Source organism: Schistocerca nitens, chromosome 4 (genome assembly GCF_023898315.1).
Source record: "Schistocerca nitens isolate TAMUIC-IGC-003100 chromosome 4, iqSchNite1.1, whole genome shotgun sequence".
In the NCBI taxonomy this organism is placed as follows: Eukaryota; Metazoa; Arthropoda; class Insecta; order Orthoptera; family Acrididae; genus Schistocerca; species Schistocerca nitens.
In genome coordinates, this window is record NC_064617.1 from 734,653,902 (window position 1) to 734,674,171 (window position 20,270).

The window sequence follows — 20,270 nt, forward strand, 5'->3', positions numbered from 1 at the left end:
ATCGTTTGACCATGGGGAAGGACATCGAACAGAATAACCCCTTCAGCGTCCCAGAAGACTGTAACCGTGACTTTACCGGCTGAGGGTATGGCTTTAAACTTTTTCTTGGTAGGGGAGTGGGTGTGGCGCCACTCCATTGATTGCCGTTTTGTTTCAGGTTCGAAGTGAAGAATCCATGTTTCATCGCCTGTAACAATCTTTGACAAGAAATTGTCACCCTCAGCCACATGACGAGCAAGCAATTCCGCACAGATGGTTCTCCTTTGCTCTTTGTGGTGTTCGGTTAGACAACGAGGGACCCAGCGGGAACAAACCTTTGAATATCCCAACTGGTGAACAATTGTGACAGCACTACCAACAGAGATGTCAAGTTGAGCACTGAGTTGTTTGATGGTGATCCGTCGATCATCTCGAATGAGTGTGTTCGCACGCTCCGCCATTGCAGGAGTCACAGCTGTGCACGGCCGGCCCGCACGCGGGAGATCAGACAGTCTTGCATGACCTTGCGGCGATGATGACACACGCTTTGCCCAACGACTCACCGTGCTTTTGTCCACTGCCAGATCACCGTAGACATTCTGCAAGCGCCTATGAATATCTGAGATGCCCTGGTTTTCCGCCAAAAGAAACTCGATCACTGCCCGTTGTTTGCAACGCACATCCGTTACAGACGCCATTTTAACAGCTCCGTATAGGTCTGCCACCTGTCGGAAGTCAATGAAACTATACGAGACGAAGCGGGAATGTTTGAAAATATTCCACAAGAAATTTCCGGTTATTTCAACCAAAATTGGCCGAGAAAAGAATGTGTTGCATTACTTATTGAACTGCCCTCGTATGTTCAAATGTGTGTGAAATCTTATGAGACTCAACTGCTAAGGTCATCAGTCCGTAAGCTTACACACTACTTAACTTACATTATCCTAAGGACAAACATACACACCCATGCCCGAGGGAGGACTCGAACCTCCACCGGGACCAGTGAATGTATGTAAGTAGGCCTATGTTTGTTCCATGTCTCCTCCTAAACCACTGAACCGATATAAACCCAGCTTGGTACAAACATCACTTGCTCTCTGGAAAGAATCGATATCGGGGAAGAATCACCTACTTATCGAAGAGGTGGCCTGGGGATGAAAAAGTAGTGTAGCCCACGACGCGTGAATTCCAATATCTGACTCATTCAACATTTCAGAATGAGAGTACTTAGCGACTTAAACTTTCCACATAATTTCAAACCCTTATGAAGCTTTTCCTCCTTGACAACCTCCACAAAATGATACGAGGAAAACGTTTATCGCTTAATATAATTTCGCTGTTCATGCAGTAAAACTATTGTATGAAACGTGAAGTTTTAATTAATTACTTATATACTACTAACTGTATTTCCAACACATTTTTGCAGATATCATATATAAAGTTTTGTACAATTGTACGATACATAGTCCAGGAGATATAACGTCATAAACGCTGACATGCGTGAAATAATGCCACATCATGCATGACGTTTAAATTTATTACTTCGTTAGTACTAACTCTCGTCAGAACATATTTCGCAGACTGTAGCCGCATATACGGTATCCGATCGAAAGTATCCGGATAACCCCAAAACCATACTTTTTCATATTAAGTACACTGTGCTGCCACCTACTGCCAGGTACTCCGTATCAGAGATCTCAGTAGTCATCAGACATCATGAGACAGCAGAATGGGGCGCACCGCGGCACTCACACTCGGGGTGTCACTTGTATCATACGTCTGCACGCGACATTTCCACACTCCTAAACACCCCTTGATGTATTGCGTGGCACTATCACCGCACAGACCTTCATTGATGTTTTAAGCACCTTCTTGCTTCCCACTGTTGAAGACCAATTTGGGGATGATGACTGCATTTTTCAACACGACCGAGCACCTGTTCATAAAGCACGGCCTGTGGCGGAGTGGTTACATGACAATAACATCCCTGTAATGGGCTGGCCTGCAGAGAGTCGTGATCTGAGTCCTGTAGAACATCTGTGGGGTGTTTTGAAACGCCGACTTCGTGCCAGGCCTCACCGACCGACATCGATACCTCTCCACAGTGAAGCACTCAGTGAAGAATGGGTGCCATGTCCCAAAAACCTTTCAGCATCTGGTTGAACGTATGCCTGCGAGAGTGGAAGTTGTCATCAAGCCTAATGTTCGGCCGACACCATATTGAATTGCAGCATTACCGATGGAAGGTGCCACGAACTTGTAAGTCATTTTCAGCCAGGTGTCCGGATACTTTTGAACACATAGTGTACAAATGAATGTACCTGTGAATTTATATGATTCTATAACACATAGTTCAGGAGATACAACGTCATGAACATTAAAGTGGCTGAAAACGAAAATGCATGCCGAAATTCGCTAGGGATACAGGTGAAATGTATGTATAAAATGTGCAAATTATGTTAAATATGACGATGATTTTAAATAGATACGAAATGTGTCTGACATATTAGCAGGTGCGCAAAGCTATAGCTAAAAAGCTCGTCCTGAACACGTGGATTCCAGCCAAATTTGATAGACTATTAGTTACAGTCTGGAAAGAAATACTGTGGGCGTAAGAACCATGAGCGTCCTTTTGGTGTGAGCGCGATAACGTGGGGAGAGAAGAGGGCAGGAGAGGAACAGACGGCGAGGAGGAAGGAGGATATGGACATAGATAGAGGTGACGGGAGACGAGATGGATAGAGAGACAGGGGAGTGGGGGTGTGGCTGATGGACTAAGAAACTAGAGGAGGCACTGGAATTTGAGGGGAAGGAGATAGAGGGATAAGCAGCAGATAGTCTGAAGAGGAAAGGTCAGGTGGATAAAGAGGACGAGCAGATGGATGTAGAGAGGGTTAGGAGGTGATGGAGAGATAGTGTAGGATGGTGGAGATGGAGAGAGAGGGGGGGGGCGGGGAGGGGTGGAGGAGATGGAAAGAGAGGGGGGGAAAGGAAGAGATGGACAGCGAATACATACCTGGGCACGCTGGGTACTCACTATAAGTGTACTACGAAAGTCAGTCCAAAAGGAAAGCACAACACTTTTTTTTTAAATCCAACTTTCGTTTTACATTTTTGCTATTCACGGAGATTATAGGAACGCTCTTCCTGCTGGTATTCAAAATTAATTCAACTTGTTACCGCTAGTAGCATTGTCATAAAACTATGAAGCTGGCTGCTGCTCTTGATGTTCATTTTGAAGTAACGGGGTGCTGCAGAGTTCCTGTACTGTGAGAACGAGACAACGACAAACTTTCACAAGAGGCTGAAGAAGGCGTAAGGAGATGACGGTGCTGATTGCAGTGCAGTTGGTCGTTGCGAAAGCTGATTATCTGGTGGAAAGGGGCACGTCAATACTCGGGACCCACCGCGAAGCGGCGGAGAGAGTACTGTACAGACTCCTGACAAAGTGCAGCATACGCGCAGTGTGAGTTTGGTTCACAAATGCATAACAGTGAATGAGCTGTCAGTCGACTGGCAGTAGCAGAAACGAATGTGCACAGAATATTGAGACAGCTAGACGAGAACAACGTATGCCCCTGATGCGTTCCAAGAATGTTGACGGAGGCCCAAAAAGAAACATGGAAAACAGGGTACAGTGAACTTTTCCACAGTGCGAGAACTCTGTAGAGGAGTTCCTTTTAAGAGCTGTGACGGTAAATGGGACGTGGTTGCATTTCTTTGAACTACAAGCAAAATAGCGATAGATGGAATGGCAACATGGAATCATGCTGAAAAAGAAGGCATTCAAAACTGCACCTTCAGCAGGAAAAGTGATGGCTATTGTGTTTTTTGACACAGGGGGATTGTTGCTCGTGGACATCATGCCACACGGGATCACTGTCAGTTCTTAGGCGTGTGTGGAAATGCTCAAAGACTTCGTGCTCGAATGCGTCGCGTTTGACAACATTCGTAAAATAGGATTTTTTGATGTCGCATGATGACTGGCTACATGTCAGTGAGAAAACCACCATCAAGAACAGAAAGCGTGTGCCGACAGCTATGAAACATCCACCCAATTGACCTGATGAGGCGCCGTGCGATTATCCCCTCTTCAGTAAACTATAGGAACCTTTTCGCAGAACGGGATTTGAAAATGGACTCCCTTGTTATGGTGACTAAACAGTGCATCAAACGCGCTGCGCCTGACTTGTACCGTGCAAGTATACGTGACTTAGTTGTACGACGACATAAGGCAGTGGAAAGAACCAGAGATTATGTGAAAATACGATATTTTGTCTCTTAGAAATGTATTAACGTGCCGTGAATATCAAAGACATGAAAAATAAATTGGATGTTCAAAGAAACATTGTGAATTTCTTTTAGAGTGATCATCGTCGTTCACGCTGGTCGTCATGCTTGTGTGTGTGCGTGTGTGTGCGGGTGTGTGCGTGTGTTTGTTCGAGAGAGAGAGAGAGAGAGAGAGACATAGGGTGAGATACAGAAATGATCAGTAGGGTGAGACACAGAAGTAAACAACACATCGACTAAGACGGAGACAAAAGGAACAACATGGGAAGTTGGTTTCTCTCCCAGGAGTCGATGTTGCAGACAGGAACCTATCTCAATTGGAGAAATAATGTACGCCTGTCTTGCGTTAATAGTTCTAGTTCTCTTTTGCAACGTGACCCCGAAACTCAACTTCACGATTCTTAACACTTTTATTGTTAGAGGATTATGATGTGCTATATCTTGAAAGTTACTCCTCTCCACAGTGACTTCTTTGTTCCAGTTGTCTATCTGTGTCAATGCACTTGGAAATCCCTTGATATCATCACATAACTTCATGTGCATTTGTCAGTGATATCTGTGTGGAATTATTTCTGAGAACTTCTAGGTATATATTTTTCCGCATACTAGTCTGTTAAGCAGATGTGTCTAACGCTTTTTTTAGAAAGTTACCTTTCAGTTCTACTTTTTGTTGGTCTTTATCCCGGAGTCGTGATGTAAATTTTCGGATTTGTGACACATAACAGCAGAGGGTAGCCCTATGAGAAGTGCCCTTCCTGCCGTAACTTCTGCCCTACCCCCCCCCCCCCTTCCCCCTTCCACCGTGCTAACGCGCGCAGCTATTAAGGCGAGTAGAAAGTTGTCTTTTAGGTTATACTAATACTGCGGTAACACCTCAGAACTTTAATGACGAATGAGTAACTGCATAATGTGTAACAGATTTCAGTTTTCTTTTATCCATTACAAACGTTACAAATTTCTTTTAACTAACCTTTTTTGCAATATAACAACTACCACCACCGGTTATTAAATATGGACCATTAATTTAATTTCACATTAGTAGTATACAACGCTTTATCTTGTCTGCGTTCTTATCATCTTACTGGAATGCAACTGCAAATCATACTCTCGCAAAAGACTAGACGATAAGAACTGCGTTGACGCCAAAGAAAGACAATATTGCGGCTTGAGAAACTAAAATAAAATCGATCCTCACTTTGTATTTGTGAAAAGGCGCAAACTAGCATTGGTGTTCCAGCCTGTACCCAAAATAAATGGACTACAGATTGCCACAGCGATAATTAGCGCGTTCTTGCCGTAAAAAGGGCCTTAGGCAGGCTATTAAATGATCCGTATCAGGCGACAGCAGACTGACAAGACTGGTAACACGGCTTCGACAAGTTTTCTCTTGCCGTTGCACAACAGTCGTAACGAAGTTCTGAAAACGAGAGACAGAGGGGCATATTCGAGTCACTGCCGACCTAGATACCATATAACAACTGTTAATGGTACGAGAGAGCAAAGCGGTGGAGCATTGAAAGCGAAGGAGTGATTAGTAGCTCGTCTCAGATTTCATCACTGGCAAATATCTCCCCCAATATTTGGTACTGTAAATTTTCATTATTTATACCGCAACTTTCCTTGGATTACATGAAAATGAAACAGTGTTAGAACCAGTAAATTTATTAGATGCCACAGAGAGAAATCACAAGTGATTTCTATCAACGGTATACCAACAAATGATTTGTTTGCGCTTTAAATAAGTGTTTTTCATTTCTACATGAATGTAATTAACCGCAAAGCTAGCAAACTGGAACAGATGTAATAAATTATCTCGTCTATTAATTACACTAAAATGACAGAAAGTAAAGTGTGGAAGTTCTCTTCTTAATTTTAATACTTGTAATTACATCTTACTTCGAAGTGTTTCGAAAATGACCAAAGAATTCTAAGCTGAAAGATAATACTTTAGGGACAATATATTAGCACTTCATTTTCAAAAAAAATATTCAATGCACATACGGAAAGAGAGCATGACTGATGATGAAGCACAAGTTATTGTAGCTTGATCACCATGTACTGCGTTTCATTTAGAAATACGCATAGCTGTGTCCAGATTTACAGTCCTATCAAATGACAGTGTACTAGTGTTTGGGTCAAACATAAAGTTGCAGCATGTATTTAGTGCAAATCATCTACATATGTGGCTGCCTTATCCACTTTTTCCATGTTTCCTTCAGTATCTACAACTACTTAATTTTAAAAAGAACAAAAATAGGAAAACACAAAGTGACTTCTTCAGTCAATCTTTATTTTTGTAGTATCCCATTCTCCGAAGTAAATAATAAAGTGTACCTTATATTCAATAAATTCACTACTTTAATTAGAGAGAGGGAAAGAGAAGGACGAATATAAGTTACCATGAAGAAGAGTTTTGGAATAAGATAGGCGTTTATTGTTCTCTTTGTGTCAGACATAAAGCGTAGAACAAATAGAGTTAATAAAAGGTTAAAACTGTATGTACTCTTCCACCGCTACTTAAAGTATTCTAAAAATCCACGTAACGAGCGCGATATTTTAAAATATAAGATCTAGATGCTGAAAAAAAAAACTTATTGCATCACGTTCTACTCTTGTTACCCTAAGCTCGTAAGTATACCGTACTAACGACTCCACACCTTCCACTATCATACTAATAAAAGTACCAGCGTTCACGATTCCTTCCATCTGTGTTCACCAGCACACTTTGAAAATGTTACATGCTTTCTAAGATCTTTTTCTTTCAATCTCTGAATTACTTACGAAATGTTTTATGCTGTAGTGTTTTTGACCAATGTATGTTTGTGTTTACCGTTGAGATACAGGCGTATATTGTGTTCGGATACTGTTTTCCCTGACCTGAGCCTCGATGTGCGCTGTCTGTACATTGCAGACAAGTTCCCTACACTTTGCAGTCAGACATAACCACATGTTCAAAAAATACACACCGTACATCACGGGCAGAATGAACCTACAGGTGGGCAGTGCGGCCACCCACATGGAGAGTGAGACTTGATGGCTGCTACGCGCAAGGACCCAATCAGTAGTATTTTTCGCGAAATTACTCCCAATACACACAATAAACTGACGAGTCAAAACCATTATGACCACGGGCTTAATAGCTTGTTTGTCAATTTTTGGAACCAAATTCATCATTGATTCTGCGTATCAGGGATCCGACAGTTTTTTGGTAGGTTTGTGGAGGTATGTGGCGTTACATGTCTACGCACAGGTCATGTATTTCGCGTAAATGACGGGCTACTGATCTGGGTATGCGATGAAGGCGCCGATTGATTTACATCTGGCGACTTTAGTCTGCGAGGCTTCAACGTCAGTTCATTACAATGCTCCTCGAATCACTGTAGCACGGTTCTGGCCCCGAGACACGGATAATTATGCTGCTGAAAGGTGACATCCCGTCGGGCAAGATGTCAACCATGAAGGAATGCAGGTAGTTCACTGGTGTCAGCGTGTCTTAGATCACTACCATAGGTCCCACGCAATCGCACGAGAATGTCTCCCATAGCACAATACCGCTCCCACAAGCCTGCATCCCTGGCGCGCCTCACGTTTCAAGCTGCCATTCACCTCGATCACGGCTTATGTGGAGATGGCCATTGACCTAGTCTAGCAGAAATGAGATTCATCGGATTAGTCGAGACGTTTTCATTGATTGAAGGTCGAATCCAGACGGTCCTGTGCCCACTGCAATCGTAACTGACGATGTCGTTGAGTCAGCATGTGAATACCCAGGGGTGGCTGCTGCGGAGCTCCATCTTCAACAATGTACGATGAACAGCGTGCGCTCCGAAACACTTGTGAACATTCTACCAGCTTCGCCGTTTTCGATATACTCTTCACAGGCTCTGAGTAATGGTAATCTGCCCTTTGTCAAAGTCTCTTATCTCAATGGATTTCTCCATTTGCAGCCCATACCTTCGCTAAGGTGCCCCGTCGGTATCTGCTGCGCTTAGATACGAGAAGGCATCCAAAGTCACGGTGGGCAGTTGTCATTATGTTTTGGCTGATCAGTGTATCTAACAAAAATATCTCTGTTAATTATATCACCACGAAAGAATTCTTGCCATTTAGCAAAGGCAGGCACAACTCAGGAGGTGCAGTGAAACTTATAATGTACACATATACATCCATGAATTGCGTAGTGTTTGACACGAGAAAGGTGAGTGTCTCGATAACTGTACAGGAGCAATGATATTGCAAATACCAAAGAAAACAAATGCCACAAAATATACTGAATATATCATTAAGCAAAAATTTTACTGTTAATAATGATTAAACTATTAAAACAAAAGCGAAGAAGGAACTGAATTACGAAAGTTCGACTTTAAAAGGTAAAACGGAGAGGTAAAAATGTTTCGAATAACTGGGGGAAGGTACCTAAAATAAAAGTAGGAAAGCACGTGCAGTTTTGTTGAGTTTGAAAAACCTTTCATAGAGTTCAGGTGCTTAAACATTTAGATGATCTGAAGACGATAGACTTAAATGGAAATGGAAGGAAAGAAGGCTAAAAGTCACTTTGTATATCTTATAATGAGTGAAAATAAGAATAGGATATGAAACGAATGAAGGAATTAAGATTGGGAGATAAATTATACAGGGCTCTTCATCTACTCTGTTTCACGTGTATTTAATTGACTTAGTTAAAAACTAATTCCACGAAATGTGTGGCCTGACAATAGGAGAGGCGATAGTAAAATGTTTAATGTTTGCTTGTGACATGATATTACTGAGTGAAAATCAAAATACAATTAACAACACGTTAAAAAATTGTACACCAAACGTGAAGAATATGGAGTGAAGAAAATGTGAAGGAGACCAAGGAAATGTTTTTATAAGGCAATCAAGGAAGATGAAAGTGAAAATTTGCGATTGCTTAGGGAAACGGGTTGATAACTTCAGGTATTACCTACGTAGTACAATTAGCTCTAACATGTCTTGTAATCAAGAATTAAAAACCATGAAAGCTATTATAAAAGAAATGTTTTAGATAAGGGGAGTTTTTGTGGTCCATTCAGTAAACAAGAAAGGAAAAGATTAGTGAAGTGTTTTGTACGACGTTTTGCCCTGTATAGTGACGGAACATGAATACCGTGACATAGAAATGATAATGCGTAGAGGCTTCTGACAGTTGCATCTGAAAAAGAATGGAGGGTGTGAAAAGACAGATAAAATAAGCAATGAGGTTGTGTTATAAACGGTGAAAGAGAGGGTGCAGTAATATTTCCATTGCGGAAGGAGGTAGGTGCTGGTGGATGTGAATATTATCGATCAGTTTAATAGATGATGACTCCAAAATAGTGACACGATTTATTTACATAAGAATGGAATAACGAAGTATCTGACCTCAGGGAAGTTCAATTTGTGTAGAAATATAGGAACATGAGTGGCAATACTGACCCTCCGACTTATCTTAGGTTAAAGAAAGGCTAACCGAAGTTTATAGCACTCGTAGATTTAAAGCTTATGACAATATGGATTGCAGTACATTGTCAGAAATTTTAAAGGTTGCTATGACAAAACACAGGTACACAGGTACACACAGGTTGGCTACAACTTGTAAAGAAACCAAATTACATTTGTAAGAGTCAAAGGACAAAAGGGAAACAGTAGAGGAGAACGGGGCGAGGCAGAGTTGTAGATTGTCCCCAATGTTATTCAGTCTGTACGTTGTGGAAGCCATGGAGATATTTGGAAAGGGGATTAAAGTTCAGTGGGTAGAAATAAAACCCTTATGGTTTACCGGGGTCATTGTAATTCCGTCAGAAAGGGCAAAGGACTAGGATAAGCTGTTGAATGGAATATATGGTGTCGTGAAAAAAGGCCATACGGTGAATATCGACAAAAGCAAAAGAAAGACAAATGTTGTTGAATTAATTACACGATGCTGAGTGAATTGGAGTAGAAAATGGTACACTAAAAATAGAAGACGAGATTTGTTATTTGGGCAAGGGTATATGTGATGATGGTAGGAGTATAGAGCCATAGTCCTCAAATGACTGACCACGGTCCAGTTCGGGACTGCGGAAGGTCAAAAACTGGACCGCCAAAAATTTTTTGCAAGTACAAATTATTCTAGTAAGTTATTTAAAAAATATTCTTCTGTACGTAGCAATAAGTATCAGAGCTACTCTCATCGATTTTTATAGTATTTTACAAATAATTGCGTGACTGATTCATGTTCTTAATTGTTAGTAGGTACATCAAATACAGAAGCAAACTGTCCGATCGTCGCAGCATGTTATGTTGATCCACATAAAAGCTCTCTACACTCGAAGTTAACATAAGAATTTTATTTAATGGTACGAAGAGCGTCTTCTTTCCGCCGCAAGCTGGATATCTTTGAAAAAGACAATGCATGCGAGGAATTTATTCACTTTTCAATAATTCTTCAATATGGAAACAGTTCTGTGATAGACATTGCAGTATTTTCAAATTTTATGTCGGATCTTAAGAACGAATTTGCAGCAAGATTTCAAGACTTCGAAGAGAAAGAGAAGTTGTCACGAGTCTTAAAATCGCCTTTTGAAAGTTATCCATCAGCAGAAGGGACTGATGTGGCTGTGAGGTTGTTCCGCCTTTGAAAGCCTTCACTCCAAATGGATATAACGGACTTGCAGGAAGACATTTCTTTCCAAACGTATAAAACTGCATTCTTAGAAGAATTCAGAAGCAAACATATCCCAGAAAAATATGAAAATCGCAAAAAAATAGTCATATACATCGCTACTATGTTTGCCACTACATATGTTTGCAAAACATTTAAAGATGAATTTTTTGAAGAAACATATCGCTCAAGATTAACGGTCACACACCTTAAGGACACTATTCGCAAGAGCTGCTCGCCACCTGAATCTAACTTTAAAAACCTGGCTCAGAACCGCAAATGTAATTTCTCCTAATGATTTATGAATACAGTTGTATCTATCTATCGTATTTCATTTTTTTATCGAAAATTAAAATAAAAGATAGTAACGACTATGAATGTTTTTGTAATTTTATTAAAATTTTGTTCTACCTCCATTAAAATTTTCAGTTGTTTCCAGGCCCCACGCAAAACGTGAATTGGCAATAGCAAGGAAAGCATATCTGATAAAGAGACATTTATAAACACTAAACATATATTCAAATGTTATGAAGTCTATTCTGAGTTGAGTGTAGCCAGGCACGGAATCGAAACGAGGACGATAAACGGTTTGAAAGTTAAGAGAATAGAAGTTTCTGAAATTTGATACAACAGGAGAAAGTAGAAGATTACAGATGTATCGGATAACTGCAGTGGAAGCACTGAATAGAATTTGGGAGAAAATAAATTTATAGCACAACATGAGAGACCAAGGAAGCGTCAAGATGGTAATAGAGGGGAAAATAGAGGGAGTTGAGCGGGGGCGGAGGAAGTGTAGGGGAAGGGGACTAAAGTTGGAGTGGGAGACCAAGAGTGGACTACAGTCAGCAGGTTCTAGTGAATGTGGGTTTCAGTAGTTAAGCAGAAACGAAATGGCTTGCAAAAAGGCACACTAGCCTTGAGTGTTGCATCAAGCAGAAATCGGACTGAAGACCACAACAACAACAAAATTCTTCGCCTCTGCATGTGGAGCACAGAGTGCCCGAGCAGTACCAGCGCGACCTGGTGCGGACAGCGGCACGGTACCGCGGCGCGCCGTCAAGTGTTACGTCAGAGGCCGCTTTCACCGCCTGGGCGGTCGTTTCGCCCGGCCTCACGCCCGTGCAACCCACGGCCTTCCTGCGGCCTTCCAGAAGGCGTGTTCACACAGACTGTGGCAGCAGCCTCCACTGACGCATCTCGACGCGCTCCGAATGCTCACTCGTGCACACACGCACGCGCACACACACACACACACACACACACACACACACACACACACAAAATAACTCCGAGCCACGAGTTCTTGGACGCTAACAAATGCGTTTGTAATGAAGCGACAGCAAACCTTAACAATGAAAAATACACACTATCTGATCAAAGGTATCCGGACACCCACAGGTTCCGGCCGTGGTGGCCGAGCGGTTCTAGGCAATACAGTCTGGAACCGCGCGACCGCTACGGTCGCAGGTTCGAATCCTGCCTCAGGCATGGATGTGTGTGATGTCCTTAGGTTAGTTAGGTTTAAGTAGTTCTAAGTTCTAGGGGACTGATGACCTTAGAAGTTAAGTCCCATAGTGCTCAGAGCCATTTGAACCATTTGAACACCCACAGGTGATCCGGCATTGACCACTAGATGTCACGAATGAGGATCCGCCAGTGTAAAAGTATGCAAGGAATATTGTAATGCCACTACAGAAGCAGTAAAAACAGAATGGGACTATCACGAGAGTTCAGTGATTTCGAACGAGCACTAGCAATTCGATATCACCTGTGTAATCAATCCATGAAGGACATTTCATTGCTTCTAAAGTTGCTGAAGTCCACTAATGGTTGCATGATTCTGAAGTGGAAACGCGAAGAACCGGCCACAGCGAAACCAAAATCAGGCAGACTTCATACAGTGGCCCGTGGAGCACTGTACAGAGATTTTCTCCCCTCAGGGACTGGGTGTTGTGTTGTCCTTATCATCATCATTTCATCCCCATCACGCAAGTCGTCGAAGTGGCGTCAACTCGAAAGACTTGCACCAGGCGAACAGTCTACCCGACGGGAGGTCCTAGCCACACTGCATTTGCATTTCCAACGAAAGGAATCACTTACAGTTGCAAACTGCTACCTGCATGACAGCTAATGCAATGACTGTGCGTACATACTTAAAGGAATAGGCTACAATGATCGAGCATTTGTTCATAAGCTACGCGACGCACTAGGCGGCATAAAGGGGGTTATACTGGACAGTGTATAACTGGAAAAGAGTGATTTGGAGTAATAAAGTAACGGTATAAATTGGGGAAAAGCGATAGACGGAGTCTCGCTTTCTCGAAGACCTGGAGAACGTTATCTGTTCAAAATGGCTCAAATGGCTCTGAGCACTATGAGGGTTAACATCTGTGGTCATCAGTCCCCTAGAACGTAGAACTACTTAAACCTAACTAACCTAAGGACATCACACACACCCACGCCCAAGGCGCGGTTCCAGTCTGAAGCGCCTAGAACCGCTCGGCCACCCCGGCCGGCGAATGTTATCTGTCATCATGCATATTGCCAATAGTAAAGTACGAAGGAGGTGGTATTAACGTATGGTTTTTTTTTCGTGGTTAGGGTGTGATCTCATTATTGTGCTTAAGGAAATGCTTAATGTTGAAAGGCATGAATATCTTTCAAAGAACTGTGTACTGCGTACAGTAGAGCAACATTCGAAGACGGTGATTGTATCAACACGACAGTGCATCCAGACATGAAGCAGCGTCTCCGAGGCAACAGTTTGTGGGCATCAACATTCCTGAACTGAACTAGACTGCACAGAGTCCAGACCAGAACCCAATGGAACACCTTTGTGATGATTTATGACGTCGACTTAGATCCAAACTCCAGCGTCCAACATCAGTACCTTCTCTGATTTCGGCCCTTGGGAAAGAATGCGCTGCCATTCCTCGACAGACATTGAGTCACTTCACTGAAAGTGTCGCCAGCAGAGGTCAAACTATCATAAAGGCGGAAGATGGATAAAACCCACATTCATGCCTATTATTAGGTCTCAGGATACTTTTGATCAGATAATGCACGGAAGCGTGAAAAGCTTCTAAATTCTGCATTCGTTTACACTAGTTTCTAGTAGGACTCAACTGATTACTCACCAGAGAGAGAGATTGTGTCAAGATTTTATCAATTATATTCATTCGCCTGATCAAATGTTTAATCCTGGTTTTCAGAGTTCGCCTCCCAGAAAAACTGACAAATTATAATTCCGGCGTTTATGGACCCCTGAAAGCAATGCAGCAAGTGAGACCGCATCATAGCAGACATTCCCAGATCCTTTCAGTCTGTACGACAAACGTATCAATTACGTGATTCAGACCGCCCAATATGCCTTATAACTGATACAAAACCAAGCAAAAGAGGTGATATTCTGCTGGGTACCGGGACACGTCGGGTAAGGGGAAAAAACGCAGCCGTCAAAGTACTCAAAGTAGCGTGTGGAGGAGGCATTGTATTTCTGTGTGTCATCCTCCTGCCCCCCAGCCGGCCGAAGTGGCCGAGCGGTTCTAGGCGCTACAGTCTAGAACCGCGCGAACGATACGGTCGCAGGTTCGAATCCTGACTCGGGTATGGATGTGTGTGATGTCCCTACGTTAGTTAGGTTTAAGTAGGTCTAAGTTCTAGGGGAATGATGACCTCAGATGTTAAGTCCCATAGTGCTCAGAGCCATTCATCCTCCTGCCCACTATCATCTCATTGCTGGAAATCAAGGGTAAAGCGTCAGTGAGAAGTTGAGAGGCTGGAGGTGGTAAACAATAGAAATTGCGGTCTATGAAACCGACGACAGTGACCTGGTAAACTTCATTCCAGCCACACTGATGGACGGAAGTGAATGCTCACCAGCTTAAGAACAGGACGTAGACCATTGACACACACTTCCTTTCACTAGTTTGATGATTCACCAATATGTGAAGCCTGTTCAACACCACATTCGGTACAACATACAGTAGAGCGTCGATTATCCGAAGTAATTGGGGGACATGGGTGTTCGGAAAACTGGTTTGTTCGGATAATCGAACTGTACATGTTTATTTGCCAAAAGGAAGCTTTTCAGTTAAGTCCAGTTTCGTCAGCATTGTAAACGTTTTCGAGAGCATAATCTTCTTCCCTTAATACGTCCCTTAGTTTGACTTTGAAAGAATCAGCCGACAGTTTTTCTCCCTGTATTGTAAGCTCACGAATGCCGTGTCTTGACTTGAAGCGTTTTAACCAGCCCGTGCTCGCTTTAAAGTTCGAAGGCCCTCCAAGTTTTTCGTTGAACTGCATTGCCTTCTCACACAGAATGGGACCTGAGATAGATTCTCCTTCCGATCTCTTTCGTGTAAACCACATGTAAACAGCATCATCTAGATCTGTGTTAGTGGCGAGCTTCATAGTTTTACGGCTTTTTGATCCATCAGTAGACTCAAGCATAGCTATAAAATTTGCTATGCTCGTCTTTTGTTTTTTTATATCCGTAATTGTCGACTTCTCCACCTTGTACTCATTGGATAAAGTGGTTGCAGATTCACCTTCTTCTAACCTTTTACTAATCTCGTACTTGTCCCTCATAGAAAGGACAACACGTTTACGTTTAAGCATTTTGTATCGTCAAGTTCACTTCTTCACGCAGCAGCACACAAGTGGTCGTAACAGGGAACAGAAGGTGACGGCACCGTGAGAAGCTCTTCTTGGGGGCGCGCAATCTTTCAAACTGCGCGGAGCGTCACGCTCCAACTCAAGCTGGCGCAGCTGTTGCTGTGAACAGCTTTGATACTGTCGCTACTTCTACCGCCAGTGGCAAGCCGACAGAGGTGTGCTGATTGTTGAAACACAGCGACTGGCAGCTTGGCCGGTCAGCAGCGCCTTGTGAAGGCCCCATTAGAAGCAATGTTCCGCCAGCGGTGGCCCAGTGCGGCGACTACTGTGGGAAACTTGGTTTGGGAGTGTTGGGGATGATGGAAGGTACGATGGGAGATCAACAGGTGCGAGCGAGTACACAGTTCGATTAAGCGGTCGTTCGGTTGACGGACGTTCGAATAATCGACGCTCTACTGTATTTTAAATACATGTGTTTCATTTGGTGCCAAAAGTATAAGCTTCTGCTTGGCTGGAGGTCTCTGCACTACGATGCGTGACAACGGCAACTGCGTAACACGCATTTCATAATTCCCTGACGTGTTACGCCCCCTACACAAGGTGTTTAGCAAAAGGATTCAGCGAGCTTTGAGTAGATGGACAGGCCACTGCTTTTATTATTATAATTATAATAATAATAATTATAATTATAATTATTATTTCTTTCTTTTCTCATACGTTATGTCTGGTCAAAAATGGAAAGTGACGCAGACCTTGATCAAGCGTGACTTCCTTTTAACTGTATGGTATATGATATATTGCATTTAGGAACTATCGAGTAATTGAACATGTATCAATAATTACGGATTTCTGTAGTTGTATATATAAGTTTGGATGTAGCTGTATTGCATTGATGTACTGGTGGATATTGTGTGGTATGACTTCCGTAGTTGATAGTATAATTGGTATAATGTCAACTTTATCCTGATGCCACATGTCCTTGACTTCCTCAGCCAGTTGGATGTATTTTTCAATTTTTTCTCCTGTTTTCTTTTGTATATTTGTTGTATTGGGTATGGATATTTCGATTAGTTGTGTTAATTTCTTCTTTTTATTGATGAGTATGATGTCAGGTTTGTTATGTGGTGTTGTTTTATCTGTTATAATGGTTCTGTTCCAGTATAATTTGTATTCATCATTCTCCAGTACATTTTGTGGTGCATACTTGTATGTGGGAACGTGTTGTTTTATAAGTTTATGTTGTAAGGCAAGCTGTTGATGTATTATTTTTGCTACATTGTCATGTCTTCTGGGGTATTCTGTATTTGCTAGTATTGTACATCCGCTTGTGATGTGATCTACTGTTTCTATTTGTTGTTTGCAATTATTATTATTATTATTATTATTATTATTAAGTCGTCAGTTTTCCCTACACACACTGTTCAGCCACATTAATGTGTCCACCGCGATGTTCGACGTCAACGTGCAATAACGATTCACAGACATCAAGTGACAGTACTGGCGTGTCTGGAGGACACAGACAACATTATAGTCGTTAAAATGTGGAAATGGAGCGATTTTATGACGTACAAAAGAGTAAGACTTTCGGAACAAGGTTGGAAGCAATTCAGGAACCTTGCACTTGCCGCCTCTGTTAAAGTATACCGTGCATGGCAGAACAGCGCTGCTCAAAAGCAGCATCGAGGCAACTGTTGTGTACTACGGGCCACAAATGACAGGAGTGAAAGCCGGCTGCGGAGATGTGAACGGGCAACTGACTGCCCACATAAACCAAAGGGCTACGAAGGCTGTCTCCTCAAGGATCGTTCAGCGAACGTTGCTGCATATGGGCCTCAGTAACAAGTGTCAGGTTCATGCACCCACAGTGGCCGCTATTCATCGGCGGCGAAGGCTGCAATTTCACTTCAGTACCGCAACTACACCTCCACTACGTGGTGAGGGGTTGCCTTTTCAGATGAATCGCGTTTTGTGATCCATACGGCAGAATGCCGTTGGCGTATACGGTGCGAGAAACCAAACACTCTGCATGCGTTATGGCCTGGGGAATTTTTTCGTTGGATTTCCTTTGTTATCTTTTCATTCCGGCAGGCACAATGTATCAAAACAAGTACACAGCTATCCTAGGGGACAACGTTAATATAGCTCGTAGTTTAAAATACGTGGTTCGAAGAGCGCCACTACGAGTTTACCACACTTTTCTGGCCACCAAACTCCCCAGGTTTCAACGCAATCGATAATCTGTGGGACCACCTCGATCGCGTTGTTTACGCTGGGAAATTTGGCAAAGCTGGTCACGGCACTGGCGACGGCATGGATCCACATCCCTGTCGGTACCTCCAGACCTCACTGACTCTTCCTGCACGTCCTAGCAGATGAAGGTAGTGATTCTCTTACAGGTTATCACATTAATGTGACTGGGAAGAGTATAGAATGCAATGTGGTATTTACACTGTTTTTAAGAAAACTATTGAAAGATTTCAATACACATGAACCGCATATATGTGTTCACATAGCCAGTTATTTTGAAAAATCTGGTAATGTATGTCATTTCACTTGTGAGAATCGACCTTTCAGATCACGAGATGTGTATGTCGACATCTAGTAATGGCGCTGTTGAACATGCTTTTGAAAGTTCTGAAGGAAATATATTATGGATTAATATTCGAAAATAAATGGAATCGAGGATTTACTGGCCGCTGTGGCCGAGCGGATCTAGGCGCTTCAGTCCGGAAACGCGCTGCTGCTACGGTCGCAGGTTCTAATCCTGCCTCGGGCATGGATGTGTGTGATGTCCTTAGGTTAGTTAGTTTTAAGTAGTTCTAAGTCTAGGGGACTGATGACCTCAGATGTTAAGTCCCATAGTGCTTAGAGCCATTTGAACCATTTGATTTTGAATAGAAGATTTGAGTTTTCGTGTTGCGCAAGGATCTTGAAAACCGACCTTAGGAACGAGTCAGTATTTGTATTCCGGTTTTTGTATGGCGACGGCTTTTACGTCGCGTAATTGGAACCATAATGATGTAAATGTTTTAAAGTACCCGGAGTCCCCACCAAACAATGTCATGTCGTAATCACAGTCAAGTCCAAATCCGGAATGTTTTTCGTCCATGAAGTATAACACTTAGCACTTTATTTATGGACGTCAACGTATAGACAGAACAGTAGTGCCTCTTGAACGGAGAGTGTTGCTACGAACACAAATATCGAATATTCCAGAATATGTTAACATTAGAATCATAAGAAATTTCTGAATCTTCTAGAGATAACTGCCAAATATAAAATATTTGACGGTGATGGGATGTGAATTCTCGACCCATAGTGCGGCAACCACCGACGCCAACCGCTATGCTGCACAACATGCCCCGGCGCTCGTGTCAATATGTTTCACTAAGAAATGGAGCAAATGTAACTGTTACAATAAAAATGAAACTATTGCTGAAGCTAACCAAGAGTGGTCTTGTACGTGTTTACGTGTGTGTGTGTGTGTGTGTGTGTGTGTGTGTGTGTGTGTGTGTGTTTGATTTCGTGAATGGAAAGTTTCTCTAATGCTACATCAATCGGAAGCATGTTAGCTTCGCGAATGTTTCCAAGGTCCACCAAGAAGCAAACACAAAACCATCCAAGAAACGTGCCTATGGAATACTGAAGTACGCGAGTAGTCCATTGGAGTTTTGAGGTGTAGGGTGTTCCTTTACCAACGGCTTGGTTGCCTGAACGTCAGCCTATCTTATTTTTTGATAACTGACGAGTATTATGTAAGCTCTACAACATATTTTTTAACTACGAAGTAAAATAATTGTTATAGACAAGCATCTTATCAATCTGATGCAGAAACCATCCTATTTTTAAGTTCTTTCCTTACTGTAGACAACAAGCACTTTTCTAAGATGTCTTCAGAAGTGATTGCAATCTATTAGACACTCAGTCTCTTAGGTACTCAGCAAAAGTAAAACACATCAGTTTACAGTACACTCAGCTACATACTGGCCCAGACATGGTCCATACCCACACACGGACATATTACTTGTTTGTGCAAGTAAATGACACTCAGCACAGGACTTCCGGGTGGCTATATTCCTCTATACATTACACAGCATATTAGTGATGTCTGAGTAACTATTTTTTCTTTGGGTGATCGATGTTCTGGCTGGTTTAATGCATTCCGCCACATATTCGTCTGCTGCGCCAACCTCTTGGTCTCAGAGCAGCACTTCCACCCTGCGTCCTCAATTATTTGTTGAATGTTTTTCAATCTCTCTCTTCACCTACATTTTCAACACTCTGCAGTTCTCTTTGATACAATGGAGGTAATTCTCTGACGCCCTAACGATGTACTGTGCTCCTGTCCCTTCTTCTTGTCAGCGTTTCCCATATACTCCTTTTCTCATCTATTCTACGGAGGACCTCCTCTTTCCTTATCAGCCCACCTGATTTTCAAAATTATCCTATAGCATCACATTCAAACGCTTCACTTCTCTTCTGCTCGAGTTTTTCCACTGTCTATGATTCACTACCAGACAGTATTGTGCTCCAAGCGTACATTATCAGACATTTCTTCCTCAAATTTAGGCTTATGTTTGATAGGACATAATTATAGACCTATAGCGTTGACGTCAATCTGTTGTAGAGTAATAGACATGTTTCATACTCAATAATTATAATATTTTTGGAAAATGGAACTCTCCTCTATAAAAACCAACATGGATTCCGCTAACAGAGATCCTGCGAAACTCAGTTCGCT

At 42.4% G+C, this 20,270-nt stretch overlaps 1 protein-coding gene across 1 annotated transcript in view; it reads right to left on the reverse strand.

The window, feature by feature from the left end:
* LOC126251748 (keratin, type I cytoskeletal 9-like) overlaps positions 1–20,270 on the reverse strand; it is a 125,345-nt gene that overhangs the window by 58,415 nt on the left and 46,660 nt on the right. The window lies entirely within an intron of this gene.